Source organism: Mesoplodon bidens, assembly GCF_964165515.1.
Source record: "Mesoplodon bidens genome assembly, chromosome: Y".
In the NCBI taxonomy this organism is placed as follows: domain Eukaryota; kingdom Metazoa; phylum Chordata; class Mammalia; order Artiodactyla; family Ziphiidae; genus Mesoplodon; species Mesoplodon bidens.
Window position 1 is genome coordinate 40,818,291 of NC_138180.1, and position 22,274 is coordinate 40,840,564.

Consider the following 22,274-nt stretch of genomic DNA (forward strand, 5'->3'; position numbering starts at 1 on the left):
TTGATGACTAGTGATGGAACACTCTGATATCAGTGGTGAGAGAGGATTTTGATGAGAAGTGCATGGAGCCTTGTGGTGACAAAAGTCACAGAGTCTTGTGAGGACGAGGGCATGGACAATTGTGATGACAAATGTCATGAAGCATTGTGATGACTGGAGTCACGGAGAATTTTCATAAAAGAGGTCATGGAGCATGGTGATAACAAGTGCTTGGAGCATTGTGTTGACAAGGACGTGGAGCAGAGTTATGACAAGGTCATGGTGTTTTGTGAAGAGAGTTGACACGGAACATTTTGATGACCTATGTCATGGTCCGTTGTGATGACAATGGCATGGAGTATTGTGATGCCAAGTGTCATATAGTATTGTGATGACAATGGCATGGCGCATTGTGTTGAGAATGCCCTGGAGCAATCTGATGACATGTGTCATGGAGGATTGTGAAGACATATGTCCAGTCCATTGTGAAGACAATAGCATGGAGCATTGTGATGCCAAGTGCCATGGAGGATTAAGATGACAAAGGTAATGGAGCATTGTGATGACAAGGGCATGGACTATTGTGATGACAGGCATCATGGAGCGTTATGATGACAAGGGTCATGGAATATTGTGATGACAATGGCATGGAGTATTCTGTTGAGAATGACCTGGAGCATTCTGATGGCATACGTCATGGAGCATTGTGATGACAATCGCATGGAGTATTGTGTTGAGCATGCCCTGGAGCATTCAGATGACAGGCGTCAAGGAGCATTGTGATGACATATGTCCAGAACCTTGTGATGAAAATGGCATGCAGCATTGTAATGCCAAGTGTCAAGGAGGATTATGATGACAAAGTTAATGGAGCTGTGTGATGACAAAGGCTTGGAGCATTGTGATGACAATGGCAGAGAGTATTGTGATGACAGGGGCATGGAGCATTGTGATGCCAAGGGTCATGGAGCATTCTGATGACAAGCTTGTGGAGTATTGTGCTGACAATGGCATGGAGCATTGTGATGACAAGGGCATGGAGCATTGTGATGATAAGGGCCATTGAGAATTTGATGACAATGTCGTGAAGCATTGTGATCCCAAGCACATGGAGCTTGCTGTGAGAAGTGTCATGGAGCTCTGCGATGACAATATCATGGACTATTGTGAAGAAAGTTATCAGGGAGCATTGTGATGACAAAGGTAATGGAGCATTTTGATGACAATGGCTTGTAGGATTGTGATGACACTAGTCATGGAGTAATGTGATTAAAAGGGCATGGAGCATTGTGATGACAAAGGCCATTGAAAATTTTAATGACAACGTCGTGAAGCCTTGTGATGACAAAGCACAGGGAGCTTGCTATGACAGGGATCATGGAGCATTAGGATGACAAGGGCATGGAAAATTGTGATGACAAGAGCCTGTATCATTGTGATGAGAAATGTCATTGAGCATTGTGATAAGAAGGTCGTGGAGAATTGTGATGACAGGGGACATGGACCATTGTGATACCAGCATAAGGAGCATTTTGATTGCAAGACCGTGGAACTTTTTGATGAGAAGACCACGGATAATTGTGATGACGAGCGTCATGGAGCTCTGAAATGACAAGGGGCATGGAGCATTGTGATGACAGGGGTCATGGAGCATGGTGATGCCAAGGATCATGGAGCATTCTGATGACAAGTTTGTGGAGTATTGTGATGACAAAGGCATGGAACATTGTGATGACAAGGTTATGGAGTTTTGTGAAGACAGTTGTCAGGTAGCTTTGAGATGACAATGTCACTGTCCATTGTGATGACAATGGCATGGAACATTGTGATGCCAAGTGTCATGGAGGATTGTGATGACAAATGTAATGGAGCATTGTGATGACAAGGGCTTGGAGCATTTGGATGACAACGGTTATGGAGCACTCCGATGACAAGCGTCATGGAGCATTGTGATTACAGTGGTCATGGAGCATTGGGATATCAAGGGCCTGGATTATCATGATGGCAAGGGTCATGGAGCATTTTGATGACAGGCGTCATGGAGCATTGTGATGACACGTGTCATGGAGCATTGTGATGAGAAGGTCATGGAGCATTGGGCTGAAAATGTTCATGGAGTATTGTGATGACAGTGTCATGGAGCATTGTTATGCCAAGTGAATGGAGCCTTGTGATGACAAGTTCCTGGAGCATTGTGATGAGAAAACCACGGAACCTTGTGATGACAAGTCTCATGGAGCATTCTGCGGAAAATGGTCATGGAGCATTGTGATTACAGGGGCCATGGAGCAATTTGATGAAAATGGCATGGATCATAGTGATGAAAAAGACATAGAGCCTTATCAGGAACGGGTTCAAGTAGCATAGTGACGAGAAGTGTCGGGGAGCATTGTGATGACAAGTATATTGAACATTGTGGTGACAAAGTTCATGGAGCATTGTGATGAGAATAGCATGGATAATTGTTATGACGAGTGTCATGGGGCTTTGTGATGACAAGTGTTATGAAACATTGTGATCACAAGGTTTTGGAGCATTTTGATAACAGTGGTCATGGAGCATTTTGATTTCATTGTGATGACAATAGCATGAAGCATTATGATGATGGGCATAGTGCATTGTGATGACAGGGTTCATGGAGCATTGAGATGAAAAGTTTCATGGAGCATTTTGATGACAGGGGTTATGGAACAGTGTGATGTCAGGTGTCATGAAGCATTTTGATGATAAGGTCATGTAGCATTGTGATAACAGGGGTCATGGAACATTGTGATGACAGGGGTGAGGGAGTATAGTGATGACTAGTGATGGAACACTCTGATATCAGTGGTGAGAGAGCATTTTGATGAGAAGCGCAAGGAGCATTGTGGTGACAAACGTCACAGAGTATTGTGAGGACGAGGGCATGGACAATTGTGATGACAAATGTCATGAAGCATTGTGATGAATGGAGTCACGGAGAATTTTCATAAAAGAGGTCATGGAGCATGGTGATAACAAGCGCATAGAATATTGTGTTGACAAGGGAGTGGAGCAGAGTTATGACAAGGTCATGGATTTTTGTGAAGAGAGTTTTCAGGGAGCATTGTGATGACATATGTCATGGTCCATTGTGATGACAATTGCATGGAGTATTGTGATGCCAAGAGTCATGGAGGATTGTGATGACAATGGCATGGAGCATTGTGATGATAAGGACATGGAACATTGTGATGAAAATGGCATGGAGCTTTTTCATGAGAGAGTTCAAGGAGACTTCTGACAAGTGTCAGGGAGCATTGTGATGACAAGTGTATTGAGCATTGTGATGACAGTGGTCATGGAGCATTGCGACGACAAGGGCATGGAATAATGTATTCACAATGGCATGGAGCATTTTGCTGAGAATCCCCTGGCGCATTCTGATATCATGTGTCATGGAGCATTGTAAAGACATATATCCGGTCCATTGTAATGACAATGGCATGGAGCATTGTGATGCCAATTGTCATGGAGGATTCTGATGACAAAGGTAATGGAGCATTGTGATGACAAGGGCATGAAGCAATGTGATCCCAAGGTTCATGGAGGATTGTGATGACAATGGTAATGGAGGATTGTGATGACAAGCGCATGGAGCATTGTGATGAAAAGGTCATATAGCATTTTGCTGACAAAAGCATGGAGCATTGTGATGACAAGTGTCATGGATCACTTTGATGACAAGCATCACGGAGCATTGTGATTACAGGGGTCATGGAGCATTGGGCTGAGAAGGGCAAGATCATTGTGATGACAAGTGTCATGGAGCATTTTGATGACAAGTGTCCCGGATCATTGTGTTGTCAGGGGTCATGGAGCGATGAGATGACAGTTGTTACGGAGCATTGTGACAACAAGGTTCATGGCACATTATGATGAGACGGTCATGGAGCATTGGTTTGAAAATATTCATGGAGTATTGTTATGACCGGGTTCATGGAGCATTGTGATGACAAGGGAATGGAGCATTGAGATGACAAAAGCATGGAGCAATATGATGACAAGTTTCATGGAGCATTGTGATGACAAAGGCATGGAGCATTGTGATGCCAACGGTCTTGGAGATTTGTGATGAGAAAATCATGGAGCATTTTGATGACAAGGGCATTGTGCAATGTGATGAGAAATGCAGGGATCATTGTGATGAAATGGTCACGGAGCAATTTGATGAAAAGGGCCATGGAACATTTTGATACAGTGGTTATGGAATATTGTGATGACAAGGGATTTGGAGCATTGTGATGACCAGGGCATGGAGCACTGTGATGAAAATACCATGGAGCATGGTGATGAGAAACCATGGATGATTGTGATGACGAGCCTCATGGAGCACAGTAATGTCAGGTGCATGGAGCATTGTGATGACAAGAGTCATGGAGCATTGTGATGAGAAGGATAAGGAGCATCCTCATGACATGCGTCATGGAGCTTTATGATGAAAAGGGCATGGAGAATTTTGATGGCAAGACAGTGGAGAATGGTGATGAGCAGACCATGGATAATTGTGATGTAGAGCGTCATGGAGAACTGTAATGACAAGTGTCATGGTGCATTGTGATAAAAGGAGTCATGGAGCATTGTGATGAGAAGCTTGTGGAATATTGTGATGACAATGTCATGGAGCATTGTGATGAACAGTGCATGGATCATTTTGAAGAAAATGGCATGGATCCTTTTCATGACAGGGTTCATGGAGCATTCTGATGACAAGTGTCTAGAAGCATTGTGATGACAAGTCTATTGAGCATTGTGATGATAAAAGTCATGGAGCATCGTGATGACAAGTTCATGGAGAATTGTGCTGACATGCATTATGGAGCCTTGTGATGACAAGGGTTATGGAACATTGTGATCACAAGAGTTTGGAGCATGGTGATGACAGAGGTCATGGATCATTTTGATTTCAAGGATCATGGAGCATTGTGATATAAGGGCATGAATCAATGTGATCCCAAGGTTCATGGAGGATTGTGATGACAATGGTAATGGAGGATTGTGATGACAAGCGCATGGAGCATTGTGATGAAAAGGTCATGTAGCATTTTGCTGACAAAAGCATGGAGCATTGTGATGACAAGTGTCATGGATCACAGTGATGACAAGCATCACGGACCATTGTGATTACAGGGGTCATGGAGCATTGGGCTGAGAAGGGAAAGATCATTGTGATGACCAAAGTCATGGAGCATTTTGATGACAAGATTCCCGGACCATTGTGTTGTCAGGTGTCATGGAGCGATGAGATGACAGTTCTTATGGAGCATTGTGACAACAATGTTCATGGTGCATTATGATGAGAAGGTCATGGAGCATGGTTTGAAAATATTCTTTGAGTATTTTTATGACAGTGTTCATGGAGCATTGTGATGACAAGGAAATGGAGCATTGTGATGACAAAGGCATGGATCAATATGATGACAGGTTTCAAGGAGCATTGGGATGACAAGGGCATGGATCATTGTGATGACAAGGGTCATGGAGCATTTAGATGACCAGAGTCCCGTATCATTGTGTTGTCAGCGGTCATGAAGAGTTGTGATGACAGTGGTCATGTAGAATTGTGAAGAACGGGGTCATGTAGCATTGTGATGACAAAGGTTATGGAGCATTCTGATGACAAGCTTGTGGAGTATTTTGATGACAAGGGCATGGAGCATTGTGATGAAAAGTGTATGGAGCATTGTGTAGAAAAAGGCATGGAGCCTTTTCATGATAGGGTTCAAGGAGCATTCTGACGACAAGTGTCATGGAGCACTGTGTTGACAACTGTATTGAGCATTGTGTTGACAAGGGTCATGAAGCATTGTTATGACAAGGGTATGGAGCATTGTGATGACAGGGGCATGGAGCATTGGTCTGACAAGTTTCATGGATTATTGTGATGGCATTGGGCATGGCTCATTTTGATGACAAGAGCATGGATCATTGTGATGACAGGATCATGGGGTATGGTGAAGACACGTGTCAGTTAGCATTGTGATGATATATGTCAAGGTCCACTATGATGACAATTGCATGGAGCATTGTGATGCCAGGTGTCATGGAGTATTGTGATGACAACGGCTTGGAGCATTGTGATGACAAGCACATGGAGCATTGTGATGACAAGGTCATGTAGCATTTGATGACAAAGTCATGGAAAAGTGTGATGACCATGGTCACGGAGCACTGTGATGAAAAATGTCACAAGCTTTGTGATTACAGGGCTCATGGAGCCTTGGGCTGACAAGTGCAAGGATAATTGTGATAACAATGGTCATGGAGCATTTTGATGAAAAGAGTCCCGGATCATTGTGTTGTCAGGGGTCATGGGGCGTGTGATAACAGTGGTTATGGAGCTTTGTCACGACATGTGTCATGGAGCATTATAATGAGAAGGTCATGGAGCATTGGGCTGAAAATGTTCATGGAGTATTGCGATGACAGTTGCCATGGAGCATTGTGAAGGCAATGGAAGGGAACATTGTGATGACAAGGGCCTGGAACATTGTGATGAGAAGACCATGAAGCCTTGTGATGACAAGGGCATGGAGCAATGTGATGAGAGGATTCATGGAGCACTGTTATGATAATGGCATGGAGCATTGTGATGCCAAATGTCATGGAGCATTTTGATGACCGGGGCGTGGTGCATTGTGATGAGTAGTGCAGGGAGTATTGTGGTCACAGTGTCATGGAGCAATTTGATGAAAAGAGTCATGGAACATTTTGATGACAATGGTTATGGAACATTGTGATGTCAGTGGTCATGCAGAATTGTGATGAAAAGGATCATGGAGCATTTTGATGACAGGGTTATGGAACACTGTGATGCCATGGGTCATGGAGCATTGTGATGATAAGTGCATGTAGCATTTTGATGACTGGGGTCATGGAACATTGCGATGAGAGTGGTGATGAAGTATTGTGATGACTAGTGATGGAACATTGTGATATCAGAGGTGAGAGAGCATTTTGATGAGAAGTGCATGGAGCATTGTGATGACAAGGTTAATGGAGCATTGTGATGACAGAGGTAAAGGATGATTTTCATTTCAAGGAGCATGGAGCATTGTGATGACAAGGGCATGAAGCGATGTGATCCCAAGGTTCATGGAGGATTGTGATGACAATGGTAGTAGAGGACTGTGATGGCAATGATAATGGAGTATTGTGATGACAATCACATGAAGCATTGTGCTGACAAAGGCATGGAGCATTGTGATGACTGGGGTCATGGAGCATTGTGATGAAAATTTCATGGAGCATTGTGGTGACAAAGGTCACAAAGCCTTGTGATGACGGGGGCATGGACCATTGTGATGACAAAGTTCAGGAAGCATTGTATTTACAGGGGTCATGAAGCGTTGTGTTGAAAAGTTCATGGAGCATTGTGGTGAAAAATGTCAGAGAGCCTTGTGATGACAAAAGCATGGACCACTGTGAAAACAAAGCTCATGAAGCATTGTAATGACTAGAGTCATGGAGCATTGTGATGACAGGGGTCATGGAGCATTTCGATGACAAGTCCATGGAGCATAGTGATGACAGGGTCATGGTGCATTGGTCTGACAAGTTTCATGGATTATTGTGATGACAGTGGGCAAGGCACATTGGGATTACAAAAGCATGCAATACTTTGAAGACTTGTGTCATTTAGCATTGTGAAGACATATTTCATGGTCCATTGTGATGACAATTGCATGCAGCATTGTGATGCCAGGTGTCATGGAGGATTGTATTGACAATGGCTTGGAGCATTGTGATGACCAGGGCATGGAGCATTGTGATGGCAAGAGAGTGGAGAATGATGATGTGCAGACCATGGATAATTGTGATGACAAGCTTGTGGAGTATTGTGATGACAATGGCATGGAGCATTTGATGAAAAGTGCATGGAGCATTGTGATGACAAGGTCATGTAGCCTTTTGCTGACAAATGCATGGAGCATTGTGATGAAAAGTGTCATCGAGCTCTGTGATGACAGGCGTCAGGGAGCAGTGTGATTACAGGTGTCATGGAGGGTTAGGATGACAAGGGCTTGGATCATTGTAATGCAAAGGCTAACAGAGCATTTTGATGACAAATGCATGGAACATTGTGATGACAAGTGTCATGGAGCATTTTGGTGACAAGTGTCCCGGATCATTGTGTGTCAGGGGATGTGAAGCGTTGTGATGACAGTGGTCATGGAGCATTTTGATGACAGGTTTCATGGAGCATTGTGATGAAAAGGGAAAGGAGCATTGTGATGACAAGGTCCTGGAGCATTGTGATGAGTAGACCATGGAGCCTTGTGATGACAAGTCTCATGGAGCATTCTGATGAAAAGTTGCGTGGAGCATTGTGATTACAGGGGTCTTGGAGCAATGTGATGACAAAGTCATGGAGCATTGTGATGAGAAGTCCATGGAGCATTCTGATGACATGCGTCATGGAGCTTTTTGATGACAAGGGCATGGATAACTTTGATTACAGGGGTCTTGGAGCATTAGGATGAAAAGGAATGGATCATTGTGATGAAAATGACCTGGAGACTTGTCATGACAGGGTTCAAGGAGCATACTGATGGCACGTGTCAGGGAGTGTTGTGATGAAAACTGTATTGAGCATTGTGATGACAAAGGTCATGGAGCACTGTGATGATAAGACAATGGGTAATTGTGATGATGAGCGTCATGGGGCGCTGTCATGACAAATGTTATGGAACATTGTGATCACAAGGTTTTGGAGCATTGTGATGACAGAGGTCATGGAGAATACATATTTCATTGTGATGACAGTACGATGAAGCATTATGATGATAGGCATGGTGCCTTTTGATGAGAGGGTTCATGGATCATTGAGATGAAAACGGGCATGGAGCATTGTGTTTACAGGTGTCTTTGAACATTGTGATGACAAGGGCATGGAGCATTGTGATGAGAAGGAAATGGAGCATTCTGATGACATGTGTCATGGAGCTTTATGATGACAAGGGCATGGAACATTGTGATTAGTGGGGTCTTGGAGCATTGTGAGGACAAGGGTCATGGAGCCATGTGATGACAATGCCGTGGAACATTGTGATTGCAGGTGTCATGGAGCATTGTTATCACAGGAGTAATGGAGCATTTTGATGATAAGGGCATGGAACATTGGTCTGAAAACTTTCATGGATTATTGTGATGAGAGTGGGCATGGAGCATTGTGATCACAAGGGCACGGAACACTGTGATACATGGGTCATGGAGGATTGTAATGACAAGGGCATGGAGCATTGTGGTGAGAAGGGCATCGAGCATTTTGATGACAAGTGTCATGAAGCTTTGTGATGACAAGTGCATGGAGCATTGCGATTAAAAAGGCATGGATCATTGTGATGAAAAATGCATGGAGACTTTTCACGACAGGGGTCAAGGAGCATTTTCAAGACCAGTGTCAGGGAGAATTGTGATGACAAGTGTATTGAGCATTGTGATGACAATGGTCATGGAGCATTAGGATGATAAGGGCATGGAGAATTGTGATGACAGTAATCATAGAACTTTGTAATTTCAAGTGTTATGGAACACTGTGACCACAAGTGTTTGGAGCATTGTGATGACAGAGGTCATGGATCTTGTTGATATCAAGTGACATGGAGCATTGTGATGACAAGGGAATGAAGCAATGTGATCCCAAATTTCATGGAGGACTGCAATGACAAGCGCATGGAGCATTGTGATGACAATGTCATGTAGCATTGTGATGAAAATGGCATGGAGCCTTTCATGACAGGGTGCATGGAGCATACTGACGACAAGTGTCAAGGAGCCTTGTGATGACAAGTGTATTGATTATGTGATGATAAAGGTCATGGAGCATTGTGATGACAAGGGCATGGAGTATTGTGATGACAGGCATCATGGAGCATTGTGATGACAAGTGTTATGGCACATTGTTACCACAAGGGTTTGGACCATTGTGATGATAGTGGTTATGGATCATTTTGATTACAAGGAGCATGGAGCCTTGTGATGACAAGGGCATGAAGCAATGTGATCCCAAGGTTCATGGAGGATTTTGATGACAATGGTAATGGAGGATTCTGATGGCAATGGTAATGGAGTATTGTGATGAAAATCGCATGGAGCATTTTGCTGACAGAGGCATGGAGCATTGTGATGACTGGGGTCATGGAGCATTGTGATGAAAAGTTCATGGAGCATTGTGGTGACAAAGGTCACAAAGCCTTGTGTTGACGGGGGCGTGGACGTTTGTGATGATAATGTTCATGAAGCATTGTGATGACTGGAGTCACGGAGCACTGTGTTGACAGGGGTCATGGAGCATTGTGATGAAACGTTCATGGAGCATTTTCGTGACAAATGTCACAGAGCCTTATGTTGACAAAAGCATGGACCATTGTGATGACAAAGGTCATGAAGCATTGTAATGACTGGTGTCACGGAGCATTGTGATGACAGGGGTCATGGAGCATTTTGCTGACACCGGCATGGAGCATTGTGATGACAGGGGCATGGAGCATTGGTCTGACAAGTTTCATGGATTATTGTGATGACAGTGGGCATGGCACATTGGGATTACAAGGGCTTGGAGTACGTGAAGACAGGTTTCAGTTAGAATTATGATGACATATTTCTTGGTCCATTGTGATGACTATTGCATGCAGCATTGTGATGCCAGGTGTCATGTAGGACTGTGATGACAAGGGCTTGGAGTTTTGTGATGACCAGGGCATGGAGCATTGTGATGGCATGACCGTGGAGCATGTTGATGAGAAGACATTAATAATTGTGATGACGAGAGTCATGGAGCACAGTAATGACAAGAAGCAATGAGCATTATGATGACAGGTGTCTTGGAGAATTGTGATGACAGAAATCATGGAGCAATGTGAGGAGAAGCTTGTGGAGTATTGTGATGACAATGGCATGGAGCATTGTGATGAAAAGTGCAAGGAGCATTGTGAAGAAAATGGCATGGAACCTTTTCATGACAGGGTTCATGGAGCATTCTGATGACAAGTGTCATGGAGCATTGTGATGACAAGTGTATTGAGCATTGTGATGAAAAAACTCATGGAGCATTGTGATGACAAAATCATGGAAAATTGTGATGACAGGTATTATGGAGCCTTGTGATGACAAGGGTTATGGAACATTGTGATCACAATGGTTTGGAGCATGGTGATGACAGAGCTCATGGATCATTTTGATTTCAAGGAGCATGGAGCATTGTGATGACAAGGGCATGAAGCAATGTGATCACAAGGTTCATGGAGGATTGTGATGACAATGGTAATGGAGGATTGTGATGACAAGCACATGGAGCATTCTGATGAAAAGGTCATTTAGCATTTTGCTGACAAAAGCATGGAGCATTGTGATGACAAGTGTCATGGATCACTGTGATGACAAGCATCACGTAGCTTTGTGATTACATGGGTCATGGAACATTGGGCTGAGAAGGGCCAGATCATTGTGATGACAAGTGTCATTTTGATGACAAGAGTCTGGAACGTTTTGTTGTCTGGGGTCATGGAGCGATGAGATGACAGTTGTTATGGAGCATTGTGACAACAAAGTTCATGGCGCATTATGATGAGAAGTTCATGGAGCATTGGTTTGAAAATATTCATGGAGTATTGTTATGACAGTGTTCATGGAGCATTTTGATGACAAGGGAATGTAGCATTGTGATGACAAAGGCATGGATCAATATGATGACAGGTTTCATGGAGCATTGTGATGACAGTGGCATGGAGTATTGTGATGCAAACGGTCATGGAGATTTGTGAAGAGAAAATCATGGAGCATTTTGATGACAAGGGCATTGTGCAATGTGATGAGAAATGCAGGGATCATTGTGATGACAGGGTCACGGAGCAATTTGATGAAAAGGGCCATGGAACATTTTGAAGACAGTTGTTATGGAACTTTGTGATGACAAGGGACTTGGAGCATTGTGATGACAAGGGCATGGAGCACTGTGATGGCAATACCGTGGAGCATGTTGATGAAAAACATGGAAGATTGTGATGACGAGCCTCATGGAGAACTGTAATGACAAGGGCATGGAGCATTGTGATGACAGGTGTCACGGAGCACTGTGATGACAGGGGTCATGGAGCATTGTGATGACAAGGTTCATGGAGCATTCTGATGACAAGCTTGTGGACTATTGTGATGACAATGGCACGGAGCATAGTGATTGAAAGGTCATGGAGCATTGTGATGAAAAATGCATGGAGCCTTTTCATGGCAGGGTTCATGGAGCATTTTGACGACAAGTGTCAGGGAGCATTGTGATGACAAGTGTATTGAGCATTGTTATGACTAAGGTCATGGATCATTGTTGTGAAAAGAGCATGGAGTATTGTGATGACAGGCATCATTGAGCGTTGTGATGACAAGTGTTATTTAAAATTGTGATCACAATATTTTGGAGCATTGTGAAGACAGAGGTCATGGATCATTTTGATTTCAAGGTGCATGGAGCATTGTGAAAACAAGGGCATGAAGCAATGTGATCCCAAGGTTGATGGAGGATTGTATGACAATGGCATGGAGCATTGTGATGAAAACGGCATGGAGCATTGTGATGAAAAATGCATGGAAGGTTTTCATGACAGGATTCAAGGAGCTTTCTGACAACAAGTGTCTGGGAGCATTGTGATGACAGCTGTATTGAGCATTGTGATGACAAAGTCATGGAGCATTTTGATGACAAGTGCATGGAGTATTGTGATGACAGGCATCATTGAGCGTTGTGATGACAAGAGTTATGGAACATTTCAGTCAATGGTTTGGAGCATTGTCATGACAGAGGTCACGGAAGATTTTGATTTCAAGGAGCATGGTGTATTGTGCTGATAAGGGCATGAAGCAATGTGATACCAAGTATCATGGAGGATTGTGATGACAATGGTAATGGAATATTTTGATGACAATGATAATGGAGCACTGTTATGACAATCACATGGAGCATCATGATGACAAGGGTCATGGAACACTGTGATGAGAGGCATCACGGTTCATTGTGATTACAGGTGTCATTGAGCATTGTGATGTCAAGGGATTGGACCATTCTGATGACCAGGGTCATGGAGCATTGTGATGACATATGTAATGGAGCATTGTGATGACAAGGGCTTGGAGCATTGTGATGACAAGTGTCATGGAAGAATGTGAATACAAGGGCATGGAGCATTGTGATGACACGGGCCATTGAAAATTTTAATGACAACTTTGGAAGCTTTGTGATGACAAAGCGCATGGAGCTTGCTATGACAGGGATCATGGAGCATTAGGATTACAAGGGCACGGAAAATTGATGAGAAGAGCCTGTTTCATTGTGATGAGAAGTGTCATGGAGCATTGTGATAACAAGGACGTGGAGAATTTTGATGACAAGGGACATGGAGCATTGTGATGTCCAGCGAATGGAGCATTTTGATTGCAAGACCGTGGAGCATTGTGATGAGAACACCACGCATAATTGTGATGACGAGCGTCATGGAGCACTGTAATGACAAAGGGCATGGAGCATTGTGAGGACAGGTGTCATGGAGCATTGTGATGACAGGGATTATGGAGCATTGTGATGCCAAGAGTCATGGAGCCTTCTGATGACAAACTGGTGGAGTATTGTGATGACAATGGCAAGGTGCATTGTGATGACAAGTGCATGGAGCATTGTGAGGATAAGGGCCATTAAGAATTTGATGACAACTTCGTGAAGCATTGTGATCTCAAGCGCAAGGAACTTGCTAGGAGAAGTGTCATGGAGCATTGCGATGACAAGGTCAAGGACTATTTTGAAGAAAGGTGTCAGGGAGCATTGTGATGACAAAGGAAATGGAGCATTGTGATGACAAGGGCTTGGAGCATTGTGATGACAAGATGACAATGGCATGGAACTTTGTGAGAAAAGGTTATGGAGCATTGTGAAGAAAAAGGCATGGAGCCTTTTCATGATAGGTTTCAAGGAGCAATCTGACGACAAGTGTCATGGAGCACTGTGTTGACAACTGTATTGAGCATTGTGATGACAAAGGTCATGAAGCATTGTGATGACAAGTGTATGGAGCATTGTGATGACAGGGGCATGGAACATTGGTCTGAAAAGTTTCTTGGATTATTGTGATGGCATTGGGCATGGCTCATTTTGATGACAAGGGCATGGATCATTGTGATGACAAGGTCATGGAGTATGGTGAAGACAGGTGTCAGTTAGCATTGTGATGATATATGTCAAGGTCCACTATGATGACAATTGCATGGAGCATTGTGATGCCAGGGGTCATGGAGTATTGTGATGACAATGGCTTGGAGCATTGTGATGACAAGCACATGGAGCATTGTGATGACAAGGTCATGTAGCATTTTGATGACAAAGGCATGGAGAAGTGTGATGACAATGGTCATGGAGCACTGTGATGAAAAGCATCACGGAGCTTTGTGATTACAGGGCTCATGGAGCATTGGGCGGACATGTGCAAGGATAATTGTGATAACAATGGTTATGGAGCATTTTGATGAAAATAGTCCCGGATCATTGTGTTGTCCGGGGCCATGGGACGTTGTTATGACAGTGGTTATGGAGTATTGTCACGACATGTGTCATGGAGCATTATGATGAGAAGGTCATGGAGCATTGGGCTGAAAATGTTCATGGAGTATTGTGATGACAGTTGTCATGGAGCAATGTGAAGCCAAGGGAAGGGAACATTGTGATGACAAGGGCCTGGAACATTGTGATGAGAAAACCATGAAGACTTGTGATGACAAGGCTATGGAGCAATGTGATGAGAGGATTCATGGAGCACTGTTATGACAATGGCATGGAACATTGTGATGCCAAAGGTCATGGATCTTTGTGATGACAAAATTCACGGATCATTTTGATGACAGGGGTGTGGTGCATTGTGATGAGTAGGGCAGGGAGTATTGTGGTCACAGGGTCGTGGAGCAAGTTGATGAAAAGAGTCCTGGAACATTTTGATGACAGTGGTTATGGAACATTGTGATGTCAGTGGTCATGCAGAATTGTGATGAAAATGGTCATTGAGCATTTTGATGACAGGGTTAGGGAACATTGTGATGTCATGGGTCATGGAGCATTGTGATGATAAGTGCATGTAGCATTGTGATGACTGGGGTCATGGAACATTGTGATGACAGTGGTGAGAAAGTATTGTGATGACGAGTGATGGAACATTGTGATATCAGTGGTGAGATAGCATTTTGATGAGAAGTGCATGGAGCATTGTGATGGCAAGGTTCATGGAGCATTGTGATGACAGAGGTAAAGAATGATTTTCATTTCAAGGAGCATGGAGCATTGTGATGACAAGGGCATGAAGCAATGTGATCCCAAGGTTCATGGAGGATTGTGATGACAATGGTAATGGAGGAATGTGATGTCTATGGTAATGGAGTATTGTGTTGACAATCGCATGGAGCATTGTGCTGACAAATGCATGGAGCATTGTGATGAAAAGTTCATGGAGCATTGTGGTGACATAGGTCACAAAGCCTTGTCATGACGGTGGCATGGACCATTGTGATGACAAAGTTCCGGAAGTATTGTGAAGACTGGAGTCATGGAGCTTTGTGTTGCCAGGGGTCATGGAGCATTGTGAGGAAAAGTTCATGGAGCATTGTGGTGACAAATGTCACAGAGCCTTGTAATGACAAAAGCATGGGCCATTGTGATGAGAAAGGTCATGAAGCATTGTAATGACTGGTGTCATGGAGCATTGTGATCACAGGGGTCAGGGAGCATTTTGATGACAAGGGCATGGAGCATTGTGATGACAGGGTCATGGTGCATTGGTCTGACAAGTTTCATGGATTTTTGTGATGTCAGTGGGCATGACACATTTGGATTACAAGGGCATGGAGTCCTGTGAAGACATGTGTCAGTTAGGATTGTAATGACATATTTCATGGTCCATTGTGATTTCAATTGCATGGAGCATTATGATGCCAGGTGTCATGGAGGATTGTAAAGACAATGGCTTGGAGCATTGTGATGACCAGGGCATGGAGCATTGTGATGGCAAGACAGTGGAGAATGGTGTTGAGCAGACCATGGATGGTTGTGATGACGAGCACCATGGAGGACTGTAATGATAAGGGGCAAGGAGCATTGTGATGACAAGTGTCATGGAGCATTGTGATAACAGGAGTCATGGAGCATTGTGATGACAAGCTTGTGGAGTATTGTGATGACAATGGCATGGAGCATTGTGATGAAAATTGCATGGAGATTTGTGATGACAAGTTCATGTAGCCTTTTGCTGACAAATACATGGAGCATCGTGATGACAAGTGTCATGGAGTGCTGTGATAACAGGCGTCACGGAACAGTGTAATTACAGGTGTCATGGAGGCTTGGGATGACAAGGGCTTGGATCATTGTGATGCAAAGTGTCATGGAGCATTTTGGTGACAAGAGTCCCGGATCATTGTGTGTCAGGGGACATGAAGCGTTGTTATGACAGTGGTCATGGCGCATTTTAATGACAGGGTTCATGGAGTATTGTGATGAGAAGGTCATGGAGCATTGGGCTAAAAATGTTCATGGGGTATTGTGATGACAGGTTTCATGGAGCATTGTGATGAAAAGGGATAGGAGCATTGTGATGACAAAGTCCTGGATCATTGTGATGAGTAGACCATGGAGCCTTTTGATGACAAGTGTTATGGAACATTGTGATCACAAGGGATTGGAGCATGGTGATGACAGAGGTCATGGATCATTTTGATTTCAAGGATCATGGAGCATTGTGATATAAGGGCATGAATCAATGTGATCCCAAGGTTCATGGAGGATTGTGATGACAATGGTAATGGAGGATTGTGATGACAAGCGCATGGAGCATTGTGATGAAAAGGTCATGTAGCATTTTGCTGACAAAAGCATGGAGCATTGTGATGACAAGTGTCATGGATCACTGTAATGACATGCATCACGGAGCATTGTGATTACAGGGGTCATGGAGCATTGGGCTGAGAAGGGAAAGATCATTGTGATGACAAGTGTCATGGAGCATTTTGATGACAAGAGTCCCGGATCATTGTGTTGTCAGGGTTCATGGAGCGATGAGATGACAATTGTTACGGAGCATTGTGACAACAAGTTTCATGGCGCTTTATGATGAGAAGGTCATGGAGCATTGGTTTGAAAATATTCATGGAGTATTGTTATGACAGTGTTCATGGAGCATTGTGATGACAAGGGAATGGAGCATTGAGATGACAAAGGCATGGAGCAATATGATGACAGGTTTCATGGAGCATTGTGATGACAATGGCATGGAGTATTGTGATGCCAACGGTCATGGAGATTTGTGATGAGAAAATCATGGAGCATTTTGATGACAAGGGCATTGTGCAATGTGATGAGAAATGCAGGGATCATTGTGATGAAATGGTCACGGAATAATTTGATGAAAAGTGCCATGGAACATTTTGATGACAGTGGTTATGGAATATTGTGATGACAAGGGATTTGGAACATTGTGATGACCAGGGCATGGAGCACTGTGATGACAATACCATGGAGCATGGTGATGAGAAACCATGGATGATTGTGATGACGAGCCTCATGGAGCACTGTAATGCCTGGTGCATGGAGCATTGTGATGACAGCTGTCATGGAGCACTTTGATGACAGGGGTCATGGAGCATTTTGATGACAAGGGTCTTGGAGCAGACTGATGACAAGCTTGTGGAGTATTGTGATGTCAATGGCATGGAGCACTGTGATGAAAAGAGCATGGAACCTTGTGATGAAAAAGGCATGGAGCCTTTTCAGGACAGGGTTCATGTAGCATTTTGATGACAAGTGTCAGGGAGCATTGTGATGACAAGTGTATTGAGCATTGTGATGACTAAGGTCATGGATCATTATGATGAAAAGAGCATGGAGTATTGTGATGACAGGCATCATTGAGCATTGTGATGACAAGTGTTATGGAACATTGTGATCACAATATTTTGGAGCATTGTGAAGACAGAGGTCATGGATCATTTTGATTTCAAGGAGCATGGAACATTGTGAAGACAAGGGTATGAAGCAATGTGATCCCAAGGCTGATGGAGGATTGTATGACATTGGCATGGAGCATTGTGATGAAAATGGCATGGAGCATTTTGATGACAAGTGCATGGAGTATTGTGATGACAGGCATCATTGAGCGTTGTGATGGCAAGAGTTATGGAACATTGCGATCAATGGTTTGGAGCATTGTCATGACAGAGGTCACGGATGATTTTGATTTCAAGGAGCATGGAGTATTGTGCTGATAAGGGCATGAAGCAATGTGATCCCAAGTTTCATTGTGGATTGTGATGATAATGGTAATGGTATATTTTGATGACAATGATAGTGGAGCATTGTGATGAGCATCGCATGGAGCTTCGTGATGACAGGTGTCATGGAACACTGTGATGAGAGGCATCACAGTTCATTGTGTTTACAGGTGTCATGGAGCATTGGGATGACAAGTGCATGGATCATTGTGATGACAAGGGTCATGGAGCATTTAGGTGACCAGAGTCCCGGATCATTGTGTTGTCATGGGTCATGAAGCGTTGTGATGACAGTAGTCATGTAGTATTGTGAAGACTGGTGTCATGTAGCATTGTGATGACAAAGGTCATGGAGCATTCTGATGACAAGCTTGTGGAGTATTGTGATGACAATGGCATGGAGCATTATGATGAAAAGTGTATGGAGCATTGTGAAGAAAAAGGCATGGAGACTTTTCATGGTATGGTTCAAGGAGCATTCTGACGACAAGTGTCATGGAGCACTTTGTTGACAACTGTATTGAGCATTGTGATGACCAAGTTCATGAAGCATTGTGATGAAAAGGGTATGGAGCATTGTGATGACTAAGGTCATGGATCATTGTGATGAAAAGAGCATGGAGTATTGTGATGACGGGCATCATTGAGCGTTGTGATGACAAGTGTTATGGAACATTGTGATCACAATATTTTAGAGCATTGTGAAGACAGAGGTCATGGATCATTTTGATTTCAAGGAGCAGGGAACATTGTGAAGACAAGGGTATGAAGCAATGTGATCCCAAGGCTGATGGAGGATTGTATGACAATGGCATGGAGCATTGTGATGAAAACGGCATGGAGCATTGTGATGAAAAAAGCATGGAAGCTTTTTATGACAGTATTCAAGGAGCATTCTGATGACAAGGGTCTGGGAGCATTGTGATGACAGGTGTATTGAGCATTGTGATGACAAAGTCATGGAGCATTTTGATGACAAGTGCATGGAGTATTGTTATGACAGGCATCATTGAGCGTTGTGATGGCAAGAGTTATGGAACATTGCGATCAATGGTTTGGAGCATTGTCATGACAGAGGTCACGGATGATTTTGATTTCAAGGAGCATGGAGTATTGTGCTGATAAGGGCATGAAGCAATGTGATCCCAAGTTTCATGGAGGATTGTGATGATAATGGTAATGGAATATTTTCATGACAATGATAATGGAGCATTGTGATGAGAATCGCATGGAGCATCGTGATGACAAGTGTCATGGAACACTGTGATAAGAGGCATCTCCGTTCATTGTGATTACAGGTGTCATGGAGCATTGGGATGACAAGGGCATGGATCATTGTGATGACAAGGGTCATGGAATATTTAGGTGACCAGAGTCCCGGATCATTGTGTTGTCATGGGTCATGAAGCGTTGTGATGACAGTAGTCATGTAGTATTGTGAAGACTGGTGTCATGTAGCATTGTGATGACAAAGGTCATGGAGCATTCTGATGACAAGCTTGTGGAGTATTGTGATGACAATGGCATGGAGCATTGTGATGAAAAGGGTATGGAGCATTGTGAAGAAAAAGGCATGGAGACTTTTCATGGTATGGTTCAAGGAGCATTCTGACGACAAGTGTCAAGGAGCACTGTGTTGACAACTGTATTGAGCATTGTGATGACCAAGTTCATGAAGCATTGTGATGAAAAGGGTATGGAGCATTGTGATGACAGGGTCATGGAGCATTGGTCTGACAAGTTTCATGGATTATAGTGATGGCATTGGGCATGGCTCAATTTGATTACAAGGGCACGGATCATTGTGATGACAAGGTTATGGAGTACGGTGAAGAGAGGTGTCAGTTAGCATTGTGATGAGATATGTCAAGGTCCACTATGCTGACAGTTGTATGGAGCATTGTGATGGATGACAGTGTCATGGAGTATTGTGATGACAAGGGCTTGGAGCATTGTGATGACAAGCACATGGAGCATTGTTATGACAAGGTCATGTAGCATTTCGATGACAAAGGCATGGAGAAGTTTGATGACAATGGTCACGGAGCACTGTGATGAAAAGTGTCACGGAGCTTTGTGATTACAGGGCTCATGAAGCATTGGGCTGAGAAGTGCAAGGATAATTGTGATAACAATGGTCATGGAGCATTTTGATGAAAAGAGTCCCGGATCACTGTGTTGTCAGGGGTCATGGGGCGTTGTGATGACAGTGCTTATGGAGCATTGTCACGACATGTGTCATGGAGCATTATGATGAGAAGGTCATGGAGCATTGGGCTGAAAATGTTCATGGAGTATTGTGATGACAGTTGTCATGGAGCATTGTGAAGCCAAGGGAATGGAACATTGTGATGACAAGGGCCTGGAACTTTGTGATGGGAATACCAAGAAGACTTGTGATGACAAGGGCATGGAGCAAAGTGATGAGAGGATTCATGGACCACTGTGATGACAATGGCATGGAGCATTGTGATGCCAAAGGTCATGGAGCATTTTGACGACTGGGGCGTGGTGCATTGTGATGAGCAGGGCAGGGAGTATTGTGGTCACAGGGTCACGGAACAATTTGTTGAAAATGGTCATGGAACATTTTGATGACAGTGGTTATGGAACATTGTGATGTCAGTTGTCATGCAGAATTGTGATGAAAAGGGTCATGGAGCATTTTGATGACAGGGTTATGGAACATTTTGATGTCATGGGTCATGGAGCATTGAGATGATAAGTGCATGTAGCATTGTGATGACTGGGGTCATGGAACATTGTGATGACAGTGGTGAGGAAGTATTGTGATGACTAGTGATGGAACATTGTGATATCAGTGGTGAGAGAGCATTTTGATGAGAAGTGCATGGAGCATTGTGATGACAAGTTTATGGAGCATTGTGATGACAGAGGTAAAGGATGATTTTCATTTCAAGGAGCATGGAGCATTGTGATGACAAGGGCATGAAGCAATGTGATCCCAAGGTTCATGGGGGATTGTGATGACAAGGGAAATGGAGGATTGTGATGGCAATGGTAATGGAGTATTGTGATGACAATCGCATGGAACATTGTGCTGACAAAGGCATGGAGCATTGTGATGACTAGGGTCAAGGAGCATTGTGATGAAAAGTTCATGGAGCATAGTGGTAACAATGGTCACAAAGCCATGTGATGATGGGGACATGGGTCATTGTGATGACAAAGTTCAGGAAGCATTGTGAAGACAAGTGTCATGGAGCATTGTGTTGACAGGGGTCATGGAGCATATTGATGACAAGGGCATGGAGCTTTGTGAAGACAGGTTCATAATGCATTGGTCTGACAAGTTTCATAAATTATTGTGATGAGAGTGGGCATAGCACATTGGGATTACAAGGACATTGAGAACTGTGAAGAAATGTGTCAGTTAGCATTGTGATGACATATTTCATGGTCCATTGTGATGACAATTGCATGGAGCATTGTGATGTCCGGTGTCATGGAGGATATTAATGACAATGGCTTGGAGCATTGTGATGACCAGGGCATGGAGCATTGTGATGGCAAGACAGTGGAGAATGGTTATGAGCAGACCATGGATGATTGTGATGACGAGCGTCATGGAGCACTGTAATGACATGTGTCATGGAGCATTGTGATAACAGGAGTCATGGAGCATTGTGATAACAAGCTTGTGGAGTATTGTGATGACAATGGCATGGAGCATTTGATGAAAAGTGCATGGAGCATTGTGATGACAAGGTCATGTAGCCTTTTGCTGACAAATGCATGGAGCATTGTGATGAAAAGTGTCATCGAGCTCTGTGATGACAGGCGTCAGGGAGCAGTGTGATTACAGGTGTCATGGAGGGTTAGGATGACAAGGGCTTGGATCATTGTAATGCAAAGGCTAACAGAGCATTTTGATGACAAATGCATGGAACATTGTGATGACAAGTGTCATGGAGCATTTTGGTGACAAGTGTCCCGGATCATTGTGTGTCAGGGGATGTGAAGCGTTG